We start from the raw sequence: 20,386 nt of genomic DNA on the forward strand, positions 1-20,386 counted from the left end.
CAGTTAGCCAGTGATCTATGTTTTTAGTTATATGAGGGTTTTATTGTATACATAATTATTGTAAGCTTACTTTTTTTAAAAAAGAGAAATTACAGTATACAGTGGTACCTCGGGTTAAGTACTTAATTCGTTGCGGAGGTCCATTCTTAACCTGAAACTGTTCTTAACCTGAAGCACCACTTTAGCTAATGGGGCCTCCTGCTGCTGCTGTGCCGCCGCTGCACAATTTCTGTTCTCATCCTGAAGCAAAGATAGCGGAGTCTGTAACCTGAAGCGTATGCAATCTGAAGCGTATGTAACCCGAGGTACCCATTTCCCATTTCAATAGCCAGCCAAACAAACAAACAAACAAACAAACCACAGCTACCACCCAACCCCAATATGATAGAATGCTCTTTGAGTGCTACTGCTTGCCTGGAGTCTTTAGTATAACCGATATGGGTGGGGGGGGTTGTTTTGTGAGTGCTTTGGGGACCCATTAAACCCATAGCTTCTCAGACTCACACCCAGAGTGTGTCTGCTGACCACGTATTACTTTTAGCTTGCAGGCTACAATGTGTTTTTCACCATACTTGGCTGCAGTTTCAAACATTTCTTCTGCTTTACCTTCTGGTGACAATTTGGGCATGTGCCAAATTGTCTCTAACAGGTGGTATACGTGCCTAAAGATATAATATAGTAATAGGTAATAGATATAACTGGAATGGTTATACCGAAAGAATACATAAATCTGTTTACATACACAACAACAGCTATACAGACATTGATAGCCTAACAGTGGAAAGAAGAACAAGTCCCAACTAAAGAAGATTGGCAACTTAAATTAATGGAATATGATGAAATGGCTAAATTAACTGGAAGACTAAGAAATCAAGAAGACAACAAATATATATTAAAAAATGGAAAATGTTTATTGCATATATACAAAAGCATTGTAAAGAAGTTAATACAATAGCAGGTTTTTTTTAAAAAAAACTTGCAATATTAAGGACAATGTTCAAAATTGGAAATAATTAAGGATAAGGAAATTATAGACATGTACAATACAAGATGGGACACGGGTGGCGCTGTGGTCTAAACCACAGAGCCTCTGGCTTGCCGGTCAGAAGGTTGGTGGTTCGAATCCCTGCGACGGGGTGAGCTCCCATTGCTTGTTCCCTGCTCCTGCCAACCTAGCAGTTCAAAAGCATCTCAAAGTGCAAGTAGATAAATAGGTACCGCTCCAGGGGGAAGGTAAACAGTGTTTCTGGCTCCTCTGGTTCGCCAGAAGCGGCTTAGTCATGCTGGCCACATGACCCAGAAGCTGTCTGCGGACAAAACGCTGGCTCCCTCAGCCAGTAAAGCGAGATGAGCACCGCAACCCCAGAGTCATCCGCGACTGGACTTAACTATCATGGGTCCCATTACCTTTACCTTTACCTTTACAATACAAGATAAGATAAAAGAACCAGGGGAGGGAATGGAGGGAAGTTAAGGGATCTGAGTAATTCCAAAATATGGATTTAATAAGGTGTGAAAATGTTTTATTTTCTATTTTTTTAATTGTATTTGTTTGCTATGGTGCATATGATGAAAATGTTTAAATGTGAAAATTAATTTAAAAAATTAATAAAGAAATAATACAGTGGACCTTTTGTCACTCAGTAGGCTGCCTGCTGTAAATGCAAACCTCAAAATACAACTGTCATTGCCTGCCCTCTTAACTGCTGTGGCTGCATGCAGCACTATGGTTAACAACCTGTCTCTCAATTCATGGACACTGACCACCTTACCAGTTTCTTGTTGAGCCTCATGTCATCGTTCTTACTATTCTTTTGCTGTCAGTTATTGGCATTCAACATCAGCAATCTGTGTTTTCTGAGCCTGTGGTGCATGAAAATGAATCAATCGGCATTTGACTGTATTCTTTTTGTATCATAGTCACTTGTTATACTACCCTATTGAAGGTGTTCTGCTCCAGATCCTCTCCATGTGCCCTGATCTCTTGTTTGTGTTTGGTTTTTGTATGAGCCGCTACAAAAGTATCACAGTTTCCACCCTGTCAGTTTGAACTCAGAAAAGGAATATTAGATTAACTGTTGAGATGTTGCAAGGGATAGAGCAGTGCAGTCGTACTGTCTGCTACCATTTTTACCACTGCTACCTCATCTTTCCCCTGTGCAGGTTTGGAGGACGGGGGGTGCGGTGGGTGCGGGCCGTCCCGGGTGTCCCGGGTGAGGGGAGGTGACAAAATGCTGGGTGGCACTCACCGCGGGGCCTGCAGCATCCCGGGGCTATGCGTCTCTCCTGGGAGAGATGCGTGGTTTTGACGCATGCAGGCTCCGAGCTGAGCAAACGGTCCACCCACTGTCTCCCCCCAGTTGTAGGGCGGCTGAGTGGGAGGAGGCAGGCAGACTCCGGAGGCTCCGTGGTGTGCCCCACCCCTAGGGGCAGTGCGTGGTGCCCCAGGTGCCGGAACGGCTTCCTCCGCTGCTGCCCCTGTGCCCACAAGGTGCTCCAGCAACTCAACAGAACATCATTTCTTACCAATGAGGAGACTGGAATTACAAGTTGCATCACACCAACCAGAAAGTGACACTGTTCATGTCTATTTTTATACCCTGGCCTTGAGATGTATATTTTCAATACTCACTCCAGTTGTGATTTTAATTTGCTATGAAGTTTTTAACATTGTATTTTACATTGCTGAGAGCTACTCTGGGATCTTGTGGCAAAGTTGTTGTTGTTGTTGTTGTTGTTGTTGTTGTTGTTGTTGTTACTATTATTACTATTATTACTATTATTATTTCAGTCTGCATTGTATTTCTGCTTGTAAGAGGTACAGGATACACATTTAAGGCATGAACAACACCTACTAAATTATTAAAATAATACGTAATAGATTATTCATAATGGAATTCCAGGAGAAACCTAAATCCAGTTCACAGCTGTCTCCAGCGTTGTGCATGTTTTGGCAGGACGTCGACTCCACAGAGTCATTATACAGCAGCCCATGCTCATGTGAGAAGCAGAGTTGAGCACCAAGGCCCACTGTTGTGTTTTGCTGAAACTTGATGGAGGCATCACAGATTCAGATCTGTACAAAACCACAAAGCTTCATAGGCAATGTTACTGTCCTCTATCACGGTTCAGTAGAATCAGCAAGGTTTGACTCTGAGTAGACATAACCAGGATTCCCTGGGTAGGTGGAGAAGATAGAATTAAACTAGGTTATGTTGCCTACTCAGGATATAATACATCCCTCAACCTGGTAGTCCTTAGGTTGATATTGAAAAGAAACCTTAATGAGGAATGATTTCTAGTGTACCACTGTCATTTTCTTGTCACGCTGGACTCATTTTCCTAACACAATTGCCTGATTCAGGAAAGATGACTTTTCTCAACTTTGAGGAAATAAAAAGTATGTGCCACAAACTCCCTGGGCATATTAAAGCCAGGATTCTTGACAGTTATTTTCCCAAGGTTCTGCCACTTGACCTTCTACTTCCTGTAGAGACGAAACCTTATGGGAATCTTCCACTTTGACCCAAAGTTTAATCTTTTCTGCCTGCTCCTCTTGTGCCCTTTCCAGCAGATGCTTATGTGTTATCTGTTGAACAGAGTCGGAAAGGTTGCTAACCAGCTTTCACCTTATCGTCGGTGTTATGTAGTGTAGTTTCCCCCTGGGCCAACAGGGGGATACTGTATATAGTTTTCACTCAGGTCTGTAGATAGTTTTCACTCAGGTCCGCGGCAGTTATTTTAGGCGGGAACTCTGGGCTGTGGTGGTTACAATGTTGACAGCCGGCTGCCTATAAATACAGGCCGGCTGAGCTGTTCTCAGCCAGTTCTATTTCAGCTTACCACAATAAAGAGCTACTTGGAAAAATCGCTGTGCCGGCTGCTATGTCAACCCACGACTTAACTCTGGCGACGAGGATGGGATGGATGGACATCAGAGCACAGCCAGATGCGGCCAGCCTCTGAACTGAGCTGAATCACTGAGCTGAATCACAGAGCGAAATCACTGAGCAAAATCACTGGGCAGCAGAACCCATTCAGAGCTGACTGTTCTGGCTAGAGCACTGTGTTCCATCCATCGCCCTTCACGCCGGCATCGGAATCATGGCTTCACTTGTGCCTCTACCACCGTTTGCGCCAGCCTCTGAATCATGGGACTCCTACCTCGCTCGGTTCGACTGCTACCTCCAAGCCAACGAGCTGACAGCAGTATCAAAGGATCGGAAGCGGGGCCTATTCCTCAGCCTCTGTGGGCCTGAAGTGTTTGAGACGGCCCGAGCGTTGGTTGCGCCTGAAGCAGTCCAGGCAACACCATGGGACACAATCCAAGAGAAGCTCCGCAACCACTACGCACGAAAGCCGTCCAAGATTGCTGCCCGCCATGCGTTCTACCACCGGAACCATGCAGAGGGGGAGTCAATCAACAACTACACCACCGCCCTGCGACAGGCTGCAATGCACTGTGAGTTCCGAGACTTAGACGATGCCCTGATGGATCGAATCGTCTGCGGGGTCCGGGACATCCATCTGCAACGGCGCCTCCTAGCCAAGCCAGACCTCACGCTACAGAAAGCCATTGAGGAGGCTGTGGCCTCAGAAGCCCAGGAGATCCGCAAGTCCAGCAGCCCGCGTCTTGCTAGGGAGCCAGTTCCGGTGCATCATGAAGAGGCCAGCAGTGAGGAGGCATCCTCCAGTGAAGACGATGATGTGCACCAGACAAAGCGGGAGCGCAGGAAGTTCCAACAGAAGTCCAAGGGCCAACCGGAATGTGCTGGCTGCGGAGGCAACCATTCCCGTGCCAAGTGTCGATTCAGAGACGCCATCTGTAGGAAGTGTTCCAGAAGGGGCCACATCGCTAAGGTCTGCCGATCGGCTCCGTCTGACACACCCCCTTCATCGACTCGCAAGTCCAAGTCTTCACTCCAGTCTGCCAAGGAAAGTTGTTTCGCTCTCACCAACTGCCGCTGCCCGTCTGGAACCACGATTGGCCAAACCGACTCGACTACGCGACGCAAGCTGAACGTCACGGTGCTCATTGAAGGAGCTCCATGTGACATGGAGATCGACACCGGGTCTGCCCTGTCCATCGTGTCATGGAGCACCATCAAAAGACTGGTACCCAGAGTGTCCAAAAGGCAACTCGACTCTCACCGCGTACACCTGAGAGACTACCAGGGAAACGACATTCCCGTGGTAGGCGTTGGCCGGTTCCGGATCGCCTTCAAGGATTTTTCGGGCCTGCTCCGGTTGGTGGTGGTCGAAGGTCAGCGGCCAAGCCTTCTAGGGCTAGACTGGTTTGATGCCCTCGGCCTGGAAGTCACCGGCATCAACTGCATCTCTAACGCAGAGACTGAGGGTCTGGTCAAAGACTTTGCCGAGGTTTTTGACGGCACCTTGGGCCAATATACAGGTACGCCCATCTCCTTTAGCCTTGATCCACAAGTCGCCCCATCAAGCTAAAGCCACGCCGGGTTCCCTTTGCTCTCAAGGCTAAGGTGGACGAACAACTGGACAAACTGATCGCCCAAGGAGTTTTGGAGCCGGTTGACCACGCAAAGTGGGAAACCCCCATCGTCACGCCTGTCAAGCCAGATGGGTCGGTGAGAATCTGCGCTGACTACAAGTGCACGATCAACAAGGCACTTCAGCAGCATGCTTATCCGGTTCCTGTTGTCCAACACCTGCTGCATTCCCTGGGTGAGGGTAAGGTCTTCGCTAAGCTGGACCTTGCCCAAGCCTATCAACAACTGCCAGTCGATGATGCCACTGCTGAAGCCCAGACGATCGTCACCCACCGGGGGGCATTCCGTTGCCGCCGGTTGCAGTTCGGGGTGAGTGTGGCTCCTGGCATCTTCCAAAGCCTTATGGAGCGTCTCCTGCAAGGGCTTCCGGGCGTGGTACCATATTTTGATGACGTCTTGGTGTCTGCAGACTCACACCAGCAGCTGTTCGAGCGCCTACGTGCCGTGCTGACCAGGTTCCAGGAGGCCGGGCTCAAGGTAAAGAGGGAGAAGTGCCAGATCGCCGTTCCACAGGTAGAGTTCCTGGGCTATCTTATCGATGCCTCCGGTCTTCATCCAACCACATCCAAGATCCGCGCTATCCAGCAGGCCCCCACCCCAAAGAACAAAACGGAGTTGCAGGCATTCCTGGGGCTGCTGAACTTTTATAACATGTTCCTGCCCCACAAAGCCACAGTGGCTGAGCCTCTTCACCGACTCCTTAGCACTAAGACGCCTTGGGCCTGGGGTCATCGGGAGACGGCGGCCTTCAACGCGGTCAAGGCTCTCCTTTCTTCAGACAGTGTGCTGGTACAGTACAGTGAATCCAGGCCGCTGGTCCTTGCCTGCGACGCCTCACCTTTTGGCATCGGTGCTGTCCTTAGTCACCGTTTTCCAGATGGAAGAGAAGCACCGCTCGCCTACTTTTCCAGGACACTATCTCCGACGGAACGGAATTACAGCCAGCTCGACAAGGAGGCATTGGCACTTGTGGCTGGAGTGAAGAGGTTCCATGAATACCTCTATGGCAGGACTTTTGACCTCATCACTGACCACAAGCCTCTCCTGGGCCTCCTCGCCGGTGATCGTCCAACTCCACCGGTCCTCTCACCACGCATGCTGCGATGGACTGTTTTCCTGGCTGCCTACCACTACCGGCTCATCCATCGCCCGGGAAAATCGATGGGCCATGCCGACGCCCTCAGCCGTTGCCCTCTTCCAGCATTTGTGGAAGACCCGGCTCCAGCTTCATCGCTCCTTCTGATTGAGGATCTTCCGGCAGCGCCTGTATCGGCTGCCACTGTGGCCTCCGCATCTGCCCAGGATCGCACCATCAGCCGGGTGCTCAACTGGGTGTGGAGGGGGTGGCCACAAGGGCCTTTTGCATCGGAGTTCCAGCCCTTCGCAACCAGACAACATGAACTCTCAGCTCATCGCGGCTGTCTGCTGTGGGGAGACCGCGTCGTGATTCCCCAGGGACTCCGTCAGCGCGTCCTGGAGGCTCTGCACGTTGGCCACCCGGGAATTGTCAAAATGAAGGCGTTGGCTCGGTGTTACGTCTGGTGGCCTAATATGGACGATGCCATCACTGCCTGGGTGTCCGCCTGTCAAGCGTGCCAGGAGTCGAGGCCTGCACCACCGGCAGCTAAGGGACACACCTGGGAGACGCCAAAGACACCCTGGTCGAGGGTGCACATCGATCTGGCTGGTCCCTTTCACGGCCGGACCTTTATGGTAGTGGTGGACGCCTATTCCAAATGGCTGGAGGTCGCCCTGATGCCCTCCACCACTACCGAAGCTGTCATCCGGGTGCTGCGAGGCCTGTTTGCAACGCATGGGTGTCCTGATGTCCTTGTCTCTGACAACGGACCGCAGTTCACGTCAGGCACGTTTGAGCGGTATCTTTTGGGACTGGGCATCCGCCATGCCCTAACGGCACCCTTTCATCCATCCAGCAACGGGCAAGCGGAAAGAATGGTGCGCTCGACAAAAGAGGCACTGGCGCGCCTGGACCGGGGAGACTGGCATGAGCGGGTCGCCGAATACTTGTTCGTGCAACACATCACCCCTCATGCGGCCACAGGGAGGAGTCCTGCTGAACTGCTTATGGGCCGCCGCCTCAGGTCACCGCTCGACCGGCTACACCCAGACTTTGCCGTGGCTGAACCCCCAGGCTGTGCCAATGCACCACGGTCATTTGTCCCAGGAAACCAGGTCTTTGCCCGGAACTATGTGGGGGACATCCCTTGGGTGCCAGCCACAGTAGTGGGAGTCACTGGACCTCGCTCGTACCAGGTGGCACTCGAAGACGGACGCTTGTGGCGACGGCACATAGACCAGCTTAGGCGCAGGGTTGGGGACTTGGACACTACCGAGGTGCCCCCAACTGCGCTTGCGGCTCCAGAAGAGACACGTACAGATGGCGAGGCCCCACCTACACCTTCCTCGCAAACTGCCAGCGTGGAGCCGAACCAAGCCGTTTCAGAACAGACTCAGACCACTCCACTTGCGGAGGCTCCACCCACAGCAGCGGATCCAGGGGAGTTGGTTCCAACGCCACCTAGGGTCGCACCACAGCCTCAGCGAGAACTGTGTGGCCCTCCGGACTTGGCTACCAGTCCCCGGCGGTCTGGCAGAGTTTCCAAGCGCCCAACGTATTTAAAGGACTATGTTGTTGGACAGGTATCACTGTTGGTCTAAGTATGGGAAATGTAACCGATATGCTTTTGTGCCTAATTGAACCATTACGCGTAGTGCTGTATATAAGGAAACCATTACGATTGTAACTAACGCCTTATCTCGGTGGGGAGGGGTGTTATGTAGTGTAGTTTCCCCCTGGGCCAACAGGGGGATACTGTATATAGTTTTCACTCAGGTCTGTAGATAGTTTTCACTCAGGTCCGCGGCAGTTATTTTAGGCGGGAACTCTGGGCTGTGGTGGTTACAATGTTGACAGCCGGCTGCCTATAAATACAGGCCGGCTGAGCTGTTCGCAGTCAGTTCTATTTCAGCTTACCACAATAAAGAGCTACTTGGAAAAATCGCTGTGCCGGCTGCTATGTCAACCCACGACTTAACAGTCATACCAACAATTCATTGATTCTGAGGTCTCAAAGGAATGTTGAGATCATCTAGTTTGACCTTCCATACACACGGAGCATTCAAGTCTCTCCCAGCTATTACTCTATCAAGTGCACTCACTTGTCGGGTGAATGCTTTTCCTTTACAGTGGTATTCAGCCTCTGTCTGCCTCAGTGGAAGGAGCTGGGTGGGATGGCCGTCAGCAACTTTCCAAGTTCAGCTCAACAATTCTGTCATTCATCATTTCCGTACACAAAAGCTGAGGGCACAATTCAGCCCTTGTGTAAGCTTTGTACAAGCTCTTCTACAGCCCAACACTAAATATGTTTACTTAGAAGCAAATCCCATTGAGTTCAGAATGGCTGATTTCCCAGAAAGTATTATCAGGATTGCAGTGAGACTTAACAGTTCTTAACCTGGACTGGTTCCAGTGAGATATTTCAAATTGGTATGCAAGTTGATTATTAAAAGAGAGCAAAGGTTCAGCTCAGTCTCTGTTGACTGCCATCAGCTATAAACTAGTGTCTGATTATGGTAGATGACCCTCTCAAGACAGAATATAAAGTAAGACGTGAAGCAGTTTTGGCCACCGCTTCCTGACAAACTAGTCTTTGAGGAAACCACTGCCCCTTGAGACTGGTACATTAAATAACTCTTCCCTGCACTGTGAATGATATCATCGGTTGCTAGTTTTGTGCACAGTTAAGAGTTGCTACCTTTGCAATGCAGCCCACGTTTTCTTTTAATACTCATGAACGAAAGTGTATTGTTATTCAAACAGTAAAAAAAGGGGGGAAATTAAAGACTGTTCCAGCAGTAGCCATTGTGTGAGAGAGCTTTTACAAACTGTTTTCTTAATGTCAATAGCACGCATATATCAAGGACATCTCCCATTAAAAGCTCTACAGGGGTCAGATGCTTACAGCATTAGGTTTCCTAACTTTGGGAAATGCATGCAGGGAAATGGCTATAAATGTGTGTCTTTATTATGTTAGAAAGGCATTGGATGTATGAGATATGTCATTCTTGCAGTTCACATGCCTTGCGCTCATATATGACCCCTCCAACATCACAAAGATGCATTTGTTTGCATTCGCCTTTTTCCTGGCATCACCCAAGCATGCGTTTTCAAAATGTCAGTAAGGAAGTATAAAATTGGAAGCATTCAGCACTGTAAAGGAATTGAAAACGTTTGTAACTGCAAATGTGGGCCTCCTTTTTGATATCTGTAAGCTGTAACTGCATGTAAGAACTCTGGTCCATGTCTCCAGTGTGATTCATTCCTTCATGAGACGATACAGAATTTTGAGCATGAATTGTAACATTTACTCGATTTCCCCCTCTACAAAAAGAACAGCTAGAAAATAAAACTGGTCAGAAATTATTCTCGCCCTTTTGTTACTCCACTGTTTTCTGTAGTTCTGTACAGCCCTGTGGTTGGACAACAAATGGTTCCCGATGTAAATTTGATATTCCCCATTGCATTTCCCCTGTTGCTTGAGATCAGGCATGCCACATGACACCCTTTCCATTTCCTAACTCGATGCATTAACTCAACCTGGCTGGCACAAAATATTCAGACTGTGCTTCTGAAGCCCACTTTTCATAAACGTTATATAGCACCCAAATTGGTTGGCATGAATATTCAGGGAGGCAAATACAAATTGCGAAAGGGGTGGGAACATGACTGGAGCAAACTCATTTAAAAACATGAGCCATGACTTGCATTTTCCCAGTATTCTTCTGGCTACATATAAAATAAGTTTTATGTGAGAATTTCTTGCCAGAAATATCTTTCTCGATAGGGTATGCTTTCCAGAATATATATCAAGTCCACGTCTGAAACTATGAAGCGGTGTGTGGGGGGGGGGGTGTTTACAAGAAAATGAAGCCAGTCATATTCTTGGCATCATTTGACTCTGCTGTGCTATCAAGTTTGGCTTCGAATGCGTTGGAAGTCTTGGTTATAGTTCCTCCTCGGTCAAAGTTATACAGATGGGAGGGAAGGGAGAAGCCCATGAACAGGTGGTGGCTGTAACAGAACCAGCAGGTGGTCCTTGAACAATCAGCTTCATCAAAAGTATCGGACACCAGAACCAGAAAGCACAAAACCCAGCATCCTAGAAACATCTTGCAATCTTGGATTCTGGCAGCCAGACAAGAAGCCCCCAAGGAACCTGCTGTTGGCTTCCACCAAGCCTTGACCAGATGGATACTGGAATCAACAGGGGAAACCCACATAACCTGAAGGTGTTGCTGTGTAATGCCAGGTCAATGGTGAATAAAACCACTGCCATCCACGACCTGATTGTGGATGGAGGATTTGACCTGGCTTGTGTGACAGAGACCTGGTTGAATGAGACAGATGGGCCCGTTCTTGCTGCCGCTTGCCCACCAGGTTTCTCTTACGCACAGCAACCCAGGTCATGTGGGCGGGGAGGGGGGGTTGCAGTGATTTTTAGGAAGTCATTAGTCTGCACCAGGCGTCCTACTGGGAAGACCCAGTTTTCTGAGTGCATGTTCTGGAAGTTGGGCAATAGGGGCAGTACAGGATTCCTTTTGGTGTACCGACCTCCCCGCTGCACCAAGGATTCCCTGTCCGAGCTGCTTCAGGTCGTGGCGGATGTTCTCCTGGAGACACCTAGTTTGGTTGTCCTAGGGGATTTTAACATCCACGCCGACACGACCTTACAAGGGGCCGCTCGGGACTTCGTGGAAAGCATGGCCTCCATGGGGCTGTCCCTGAATAAGTTGGGCCCAACTCATAGTCATGGACATGCCTTAGACCTGGTATTCACCTCTAGCGACGTGGGTGATCTGACACTAAGTAAAAATGAAACCAAAGAAGTGCCATGGTCAGATCACTTCCTGGTGCAACTGGACTTCTCCGCGACCCTTCCCCTCTGCAGGGAGGTGGGACCAATTCGGATGGTCCGCCCCCGCCACTTAATGGATCCAAATGGTTTCCAGAGAGTGGTAGGGGATGCTTTATCCCATGTTGATGGCCTTTCAGCTGATTCCCTGGTGGCCCGCTGGAATGCGGAGTTAACCAGGGCTATCGACTGTCTGGCTCCGAAGCGCCCTCTCCGATTGCATGGAGCCCGGACAGCCCCGTGGTTTTCTTCGGAGCTGAGGGCGATGAAACAATCGCTGAGACGGCTAGAGCGTCGGTGGCAGAAAACTCACTCCGAATCTGACCGGACACAGGTTAGAGCTCAACGTCGAGCCTACCAAGTGGCGATAGCGACAGCGAAGAAGACTTTCTTCGCCGCCTCTATTGCATCTGCAGAAAATAGTAGCAGGAGACTCTTTCAGGTGGTCCGCAATTTAACGGAACCGCCTTTACCATTGGGGCCTTGTAAAGACCCCAAGATCTCCTGCAACGATTTTGCAAAGTTTTTTGCAGATAAAATCACTCATATTCGGAAGGAGCTAGACACCACCGTGGGAGCAGGGCTGGGGCGGGAGAGTGCTAGAGCCCTGTCTGGTCAAGTTGCATGGAATCAATTTCAATCCGTTACCCCCGAGGATGTGGACAGGCTGCTTGGACGAGTGAAACCAACCACCTGTCTCCTTGATCCTTGCCCATCCTGGCTTATAAAAGCTAGCCGGGAAGGGCTGGGCGATGGGCTCTGCGGGGTGGTGAATGCTTCCCTCTGTGAGGGAACATTCCCAGATCCGCTGAAAGAGGCGGTCATTAAACCGCTTCTTAAAAAACCATCTTTAGACCCGGCCAGTATGGCCAACTATCGCCCAGTCTCAAATCTTCCATTCTTGGGCAAGGTGATTGAGCGTGTGGTTGCTGAACAACTCCAGGCACGCCTGGAGGATGCGGACCATTTGGATCCCTTCCAATCAGGGTTCAGGCCTCATCATGGGACTGAAACTGCCTTGGTCGCACTGGTTGATGATCTCCGGCGAGCTAGGGACAAAGGTGAGAGTTGTTTCCTAGTTCTGCTGGATCTCTCAGCGGCCTTTGATACAATCGACCATAACATCCTTCTGGACCGTCTAGAGGGGTTGGGAGCTGGGGGCACTGTTATACAGTGGTTTCGCTCCTTTCTCCTGGGCCGTGTTCAGAAAGTGGTGGTGGGGGATGAGTGTTCAGACCCTTGGGCCCTCACTTGTGGGGTGCCTCAGGGTTCCGTCCTCTCCCCCATGCTTTTTAACATCTATATGAAGCCGCTGGGAGAGATCATCAGGGGGTTTGGACTGGGTGTCCATCAATATGCAGATGATACCCAGCTCTACCTTTCTTTCAAATCAGAACCAGTGAAGGCGGTGAAGGTCCTGTGTGAGTGCCTGGAGGCGGTTGGAGGATGGATGGCGGCTAATGGATTGAAGTTGAATCCTGACAAGACAGAAGTACTGTTTTTGGGGGACAGGGGGCGGGCTGGTGTGGAGGACTCCCTGGTCCTGAATGGGGTAACTGTGCCCCTGAAGGACCAGGTGCGTAGCCTGGGAGTCATTTTGGACTCACAGCTGTCCATGGAGGCACAGGTCAATTCTGTATCCAGGGCAGCTGTCTACCAACTCCACCTGGTACGCAGGCTGAGACCCTACCTGCCCGCTGACTGTCTGGCCAGAGTGGTGCATGCTCTAGTTATCTCCCGCTTGGACTACTGCAATGCGCTCTACGTGGGGCTACCTTTGAAGGTGACTCGGAAACTACAACTAATCCAGAATGCGGCAGCTAGACTGGTGACTGGGGGCGGCCGCCGAGACCACATAACACCGGTCTTGAAAGACCTACATTGGCTCCCAGTACGTTTCCGAGCACAATTCAAAGTGTTGGTGTTGACCTTTAAAGCCCTAAACGGCTTCGGCCCAGTATACCTGAAGGAGCGTCTCCACCCCCATCGTTCTGCCCGGACACTGAGGTCCAGCGCCGAGGGCCTTCTGGCGGTTCCCTCATTGCGAGAAGCGAAGCTACAGGGAACCAGGCAGAGGGCCTTTTCGGTGGTGGCGCCCGCCCTGTGGAACGCCCTCCCATCGGATGTCAAGGTGATGGACAACTACCTGACATTCAGAAAACATCTTAAGGCGGCCCTATTCAGGGAAGCTTTTAATGTATGATATTTTAGTGTTTTTTGGTTTCTGTGGAAGCCGCCCAGAGTGGCTGGGGAAACCCAGCCAGATGGGCGGGGTACAAATAATAAATTATTATTATTATTATTATTATTAAAACTGGCCAGAGTTCTGCCATCGTTTTTGCTTTGCCAAAGTGGAACTGAAAGACAAATTATCCAAAACCATCCACAAGCTCAGCATGAAACAAAGCTCTTCAGGGAAAGATACTGCTAGACTTGTCACCTCTATCAGGGCTGATTCTCACAACCATTTCAGCCAACAGCAGCCATGAGGAAATGTACTCCCACGTGTCTTTAGCAGGCATCAGCATTTATCATCCACCACCCCTTTCACTGGTTCCAGGTTTTTTGGAGTACCTTGTGGAACCATGCCAAGTCCTCAATATTTGTTCACATTTGCCCACAAATAAGTCTCATTGAGCTTAATGACTCGTGAAAGTAAAATGTTTTGAATCAGGCTACCTGTGTGAGCAGTAGCTGGCAGTAGCAGGCCAGAGGTGGAATTCAACTAATGGTGGTAGATGCACATGCTGCAATGATCCTGAGAATTTGCCCTCAGAGCATTGGGGGGGGGGTGGAATCCTTGGCGCCTGTCCCTTTTTCATTTGCAGGTATTAATTAAAATATAAGTGGATTTCAGAAAGCCCATTTAAAATACAATGGGGTAAAAAGCACTGCCCCGCCCCGCATCCCCCCCCAAAACCCTGCCAGAAACCAAAACAAAGCCGTGACAATTTCCTGTTGTTTCTCAAGGTGGGGGGAGAGAAATTTTTCACAAGTGCTGAGGGTTGTTGCTGCTTCCCTATTGAGTCTCATGAGGAGGTATGGCTGGAAGGAAGCCTGTGGGGTAAATATTGCACTGCTGACCAAACTTTGTGAAGAGCAACATGATGCGATATGACCAGGTATTGGGGCTTTTTTGTTTAGAGAAAACGCGAGAAAGAGGGGACATGAAATAAGTGTATACAATTACGTATGGTACACAGAGAAAGTAGACTGAGAGACGTTTGTCTCCCTCTTTCATACTAGGACTTAGGGGCATCCAATGGAGCTGATTATTGGAAGATTTAGAGTAGGCAAAAGAAAGTACTTCCTCACACAGTGCATAGTCAAATTGTGGAGTTTCCTCCCAGAAGAGGAAGTGGTAGTCACCAACCTGGAAGGCTTGAAAAGAGGATTAATCAGATTTGTGGAGGATAAGGCTAAGTATGGCTACTAGGCATGGTGGCAATGTTCTCTCTCCACTCTCAGAAGCCGTTTCTGGGAATCACAGCTGGGGAGAGCACTGTTGTGCTCAGGTTTTGCTTGTAAACTTTCCACAGGCATCTGGTTGAGCACTGTGAGAACAGGATGCTGGACAAATGGGCATTATGTTCTTACATTCTTATCATTCCCAAAGTGCTCCTTCCAGCTGGGAAGCTGTGCTGAGAGCCTTGCACATGAGTTGTGTGGCGCTTTTGTTTAAAGTTTCGAAACCAAGGTGGTGGTGGTGGGGGGAATCCCTTGGCCACTTTGGATGGTTAAGTGTAGTGAGGGCAATTCTCCCTTCCCAAATACAGTATGGGGAAAATATATTTCAGGAAGAGTTTCTTTTACTCTCACACACTGAAGAAATGGCTGAAAAATAAAAAATAAAATAAAAAATCTGTAGCACATTTTTAATTTAAAAGCGTCAAGGGGAGTGTTTGCATGGTTATAAAAGAAAAGGAAATAAGTGCTATCTTATTTGTTTATGATAAGCTAGGGAAAGGTTATGCATGCAATGCCAACATTTAGACTTAGGGCCAAATGATACATGATATTATATGCCACAAATTCTAAAAGAATGCACCTGTGTGTGGTGGCAGTGAGACAAGTGTGGCAGGTGTGGACTTTCGTTTCATAACCAAAGGGTGTAGTGGCTTGAATCCTGGGCCTAGGTGTTCAAACGACTATAGTACTTCAGAGGCGGATTTAGGGGAGACAGCATAACTGGTTTGGTTCCACTGGCATGGAGCCTCGGGGGTGCCACAACTATGATGTAGAATGGAAAGCAAGAAGTGGGGGTTGGGTGTGCCAAAATCTGGCATCCCACAAGGAGCTGCTGAAATGTGAGACCCCAAGGTCCACCACTGAGCACTTTAGGGTTGCCATACATCCCGAATTTCCTGGACATATCCAGAATACTGCAGTCGGAAGCAATGTCCGGGCGGAAATCTCTGTAATGTCCAAGAAAATCTGAACGTATAGCAACCCATGTTGGAAGTGTAGATTTTGGATCAACAACTTTTCTGACTTGAATTTCACTGTTTGAAACATGGCAACCCTAACTTCGTGCCCCACTTATTTCTGTTTGCAGTTTGAAAGGGAGATGCCTTCCCCACCAACTCTTCCATCTCATACCTTCCCAAGCACCCACCTCACTGATATGTCCTGATCAGCGTGCGGAGGACACAGTTACCACAGTACTTCTTCATTCTACTCAGGCCATGTCAAGGGTGGGGAACCTGTGACCCTCTAGGCATTGTTGGACTCCACTCTCATGAACCCCACCCAGCTTAATGGCCAGGGGGGATGGAAAATGTAGTCCAGCAAATACTGAGAGTGTCACAGGTTAAGGATGACATTAATTTTCTTAGGGGAAAATATCAGATACTTAAAGAGAGAGAGAAAAAACACTCTTGACAATTAGCACGTTTCTTGCTAAATAACAGCAGCATTGAAATGTTATTTCAAATTGGAATCAGGTGACATTTTTTAATAGTCCCTTCAGTCTGTAATTCAGAATGCATCTCCTCCCAAGTATTGATGTGTCACGAGCCGAGTTATTGATTTCCCTTAACAATTTATTTCAGCCATCTGGTGTCTTTCATACAGGTCTACTCTTGTAGATTCATAAGACAAGCTGAATTAATGAGACATTCTATTAAAAATAATAATAACATAACAACAATGTGTATCATATATGTTTATATTAAATAAAAACTGATAAGCTTTCCCCAGAAAATATCCATTGCAAACTTTATTTTGCCTAAAGCGGCATTCCCCAATCTGGTGCCCTCTAAATGCTCCCAACAGTCCCAGCCACCATAGACAAAAGTCAGCCATGATGGGAGCTGGAGTTCAGCAGCATGTGGAGGACCACAGGTAAGGGAAGGCTGGTCTAACTGAATGCCCTCACTTCTCAGCGATTCAATTCAGACATCCAATAAAACAAGAAATCGTATCAAAGTTTTGAATCATATCAAAGTTCTGTCTCTTCCAGCATTCTCTCCCACAGTGGTGAGGCAGATGGCCTTGGAAGTTGACTTCACAAAGGAGCAAAGGAGGAGGATGCTCACAGCAACTGTTAGGGCGGAAGGTAGGGAGGTCAGTAGCAGATGCAGCAAGAGTGGAGCCAACTAATTCTGGATGAGGCAGAGGAGGAGGCTGACAGCCAGAGCCAGGTTCATACAGTGTTTTGTGTGGTGGTTGTTTTTTTGGTTGCTGCATCACACTTAACTGATACTAAGTTTGTGGTCTACTGAGACCCTTAGATTCTCTTAACACGTACTACTGGCAAGCCAGGCATTCTCTATCTTATACTTGTGTTGCTGTTTTTTCCTGTGTACAGTAAGTGAAGAACCTTACATTTGTCCCTATTGATATTCATTTTGTTAGTTTGGGCCAGTTCTCCAACATGCTAAGGTCATCTTGAATCCCGATTCTGTCTTCTGCAGCACTAACTACCCCTCTCAGTTTGGTGCCTTCTGCAAATTTGATGAACATCTCAATTCCTTCACCCAAGTCATTTATAAAGACACTGAACAACAATGGGTCCACAACAGAACCCTGCAGCACCCCACTTGTCACTTTTTTTCAGGTTGATGAGGAACCATTAGTGAGTACTCTTGGGTTTGGTCCATCAACCAGCTACAAATCCACCTAACAGTTACGTCATCCAGCCCACATCTTACCTGCTCCTCTGAAATACTATTATGGGGGACTTTGTCAAAGTCTTGTTGAAATCATGATACACTATATTCACAGCATTCCCCTGATCCACCAAGCTTGTAACCAACCATTTAATTATCTGTTCTAGGACCTTTCCGGATATTGATGTCAAGATGGGGAAAACATTTGCCTGCCTCCAGTCTGCAGAGAACTCACATGTTCTTCAAGAATTGACCATGGATGGGAAAGCTCAGTAATGAAATGACAAGAGGACAGAAAAAGATCCCCCCCCCCCCGAAGATACTAATAATAAAATCTGGAAATGTGATACTCTGTGGGAGTCTGGTGAACAAACCCCATTACACCTAATGGAAGGCTCACAGAATGTTCTTCAGTTGCTCATTTGCAATACATTGTCCTCTACTGCCCAATTTGAAACAGAGGGGAAATCATTCACAGAGCAAACACTTGAGCAGCTTTCATTGTCACTGCTAGTACTGTATATTTAGTTCAAGAAATTGGGTCAATGTGCTTTTTTTATTTTACCCCTATTCTGCTGACCCAACAGGAATGCTGGCAAATTACCAGGCCTGCTGGGTCCCAATCCTGACTTCCCTGCAAATTTACAGCACAAGCACTCAAGTACAAACACGCACATAAACAAAATGGAGTGTGCGGATGGCTCAGCTGACACAGCCACAGGCAGGAGAGATAGCTGGTGCTGCTGCCTGTTATCCACACAACTAGCCAGACTGTAGATTTTGTTATTTTATATTTCACACTGCTGGCCAAGTCAATCAGCCGTTGCAATCAGTGCTGATGCTTCAGGGTAAAGGGAACGGAGAGGAGAGGGAGAAACAAAGCTGGAACAGCTGAAGCTCTGCCTGATGCTGTGAATACACGCAGAGCAACAGTATAAGTCAAGCCTGCCAGCAGCAAGATCAACTAATCAATCCCTGGAACCCCCTCTCTCTCTCTCTCTCTCTCTCATTTTATTTTGTGTGAGTACCAGATTGTGGCCACTAAAATTAGTCATTTGCAGAGGGGAATGCACCATGAAATGGATTAGCTCACAAAAGAGACTTGCTGCAGAACACTCCATCATCTTGTTATATGTCGGGTGGGGTGTTGAGGTGGGAATGGGAGAATGAGGCAACAGGCTAGACTGCTGGGCTGGTGGCTCCTCACATACTAAGAGCCCTCTTTCTACATTTGCATGGATATTTGTGGTTACATAAAACCACCATGTCTTACTATGGATGAGAGAGAAGAAATCGCATACCTGTTTTGTGGTAGGGAGATAATATGCACAGAGAGGGAGTTAGAAGAAGAAGAAGTGAGACCCAGTTGGCTGCTTCATATTACAATCAAATTAAACCAAATGCCACTTGGCACCCTCAGAGCAATCAGGGAAGATAATAGCATTTTTTTTAAATGGAGAAAAACCTCTTTTCTCTCCTAGATGAGTCAGTTTCCCCAAAATGGAGTTTTATAACTAAGATGATGTCAGATTTAATGGCATTTAAATGAAGGACAGCAAGAGATCCAAAGGGCTAAAGATTTCACCCAAATACAGGGCAATTGCTCTGGACTGTGCAGCTGATTATGCCAAGGGGGGGGGTATTGGCATGGGCATTATCAATAAATACCCCAAGAGGGACTTTCAGGGTGGGGAGGGAATCGCATGGCCTGACAGGTCAAGAGGGAGCATATGCCCCAGGCAGCAGGATAGAGGGGCAGCAAAACAACAAACATCCTGCCCTGATGATAATGTAGCATGGGAGAAGGAGGAGAGAGGCATGCCCCAGCAGACATGCTGTGGTTCTTTATGTTCTGGCCAGGTTCTGCTTATTAGGAGAGGGCGTGGAAAGGCCCACCTCATTGCCCACACTGGGAAGAGGAAGACAAGAAGCTACAGCAAGATCTGAACTTGCAGGCTTCCTGCTCTCGGTGGCAACAGCATGGTGTTGGGGAGGGTGATGATGAGAAATTCTTTCCCTCCTTTAGTGGTGTCCTGATGCCACCACCACCATTGAGAGAAGGAAGACTGCCTGGGGTACAAAGGGGAAGAAGACTTTCTTCTTCTTTTTTTAATAAAATTTTTATTGGTTTTACAACGTTTTAAAAAGACAAACAAACAATGAAAATGACAAACAAACACGCATAGTTTCGTACATATTTTCTTATAAACCTCTTTTCTTGGACTTCCCCATACCCCCCCTCTCTGCATCCCAATGTCCATACCTCAACTAGCAACTCCCAATTATTGCTTTCAAATCTCTGTCAACTTAGTCCTTTTCTATCTTCTAACCATATACCCCTGTACCCCCTTGTTTCTGAAAACCACGACATTTTTAACATTCATTAAGTTTATAATAGTCCTTCAGATAACTTTTAAGTTTTCTCCAGTCTTCTTCCACCGTCTCTTTTCGTTGGTCACGGATTCTGCCTGTCATCTCAGCCAATGTCATATAGTCCATCACTTTCATCTGCCATTCTTCCAGAGTGGGTAAATCTTGTGTCTTCCAATACTTTGCGATGAGTATTCTTGCCGCTGTTGTAGCATACATAAAAAAAGTTCTATCCTTCTTTGTCACCAATTGGCCGACAATGCCCAGAAGAAAGGCCTCTGGCTTTTTGGGAAAGGTACATTTAAGTACCTTTTTCATTTCATTATAGATCATTTCCCAGAAGGCCTTAATCTTCGGGCAAGTCCACCAAAGGTGATAAAAGGTACCTTCAGTCTCTTTACACTTCCAACATTTATTATCAGGCAAATGATAAATTTTTGCCAGCTTGACT

At 47.9% G+C, this 20,386-nt stretch overlaps 1 long non-coding RNA gene across 1 annotated transcript in view; it reads left to right on the forward strand.

Moving 5' to 3' along the window:
- LOC310713527 overlaps nucleotides 1–17,912 on the forward strand; it is a 76,286-nt gene extending 58,374 nt beyond the window's left edge. Inside the window, exon 2 of the long non-coding RNA XR_014529307.1 lies at nucleotides 17,733–17,912. This is a non-coding gene — a long non-coding RNA (uncharacterized lncRNA). The remainder of the gene's footprint in view (nucleotides 1–17,732) is intronic.
- The last annotated feature ends 2,474 nt before the right edge of the window (nucleotides 17,913–20,386 follow it).

The sequence above is a fragment of the Podarcis liolepis genome, assembly GCF_965112155.1.
Source record: "Podarcis liolepis genome assembly, chromosome: 8".
Taxonomy (NCBI): domain Eukaryota; kingdom Metazoa; phylum Chordata; class Lepidosauria; order Squamata; family Lacertidae; genus Podarcis; species Podarcis liolepis.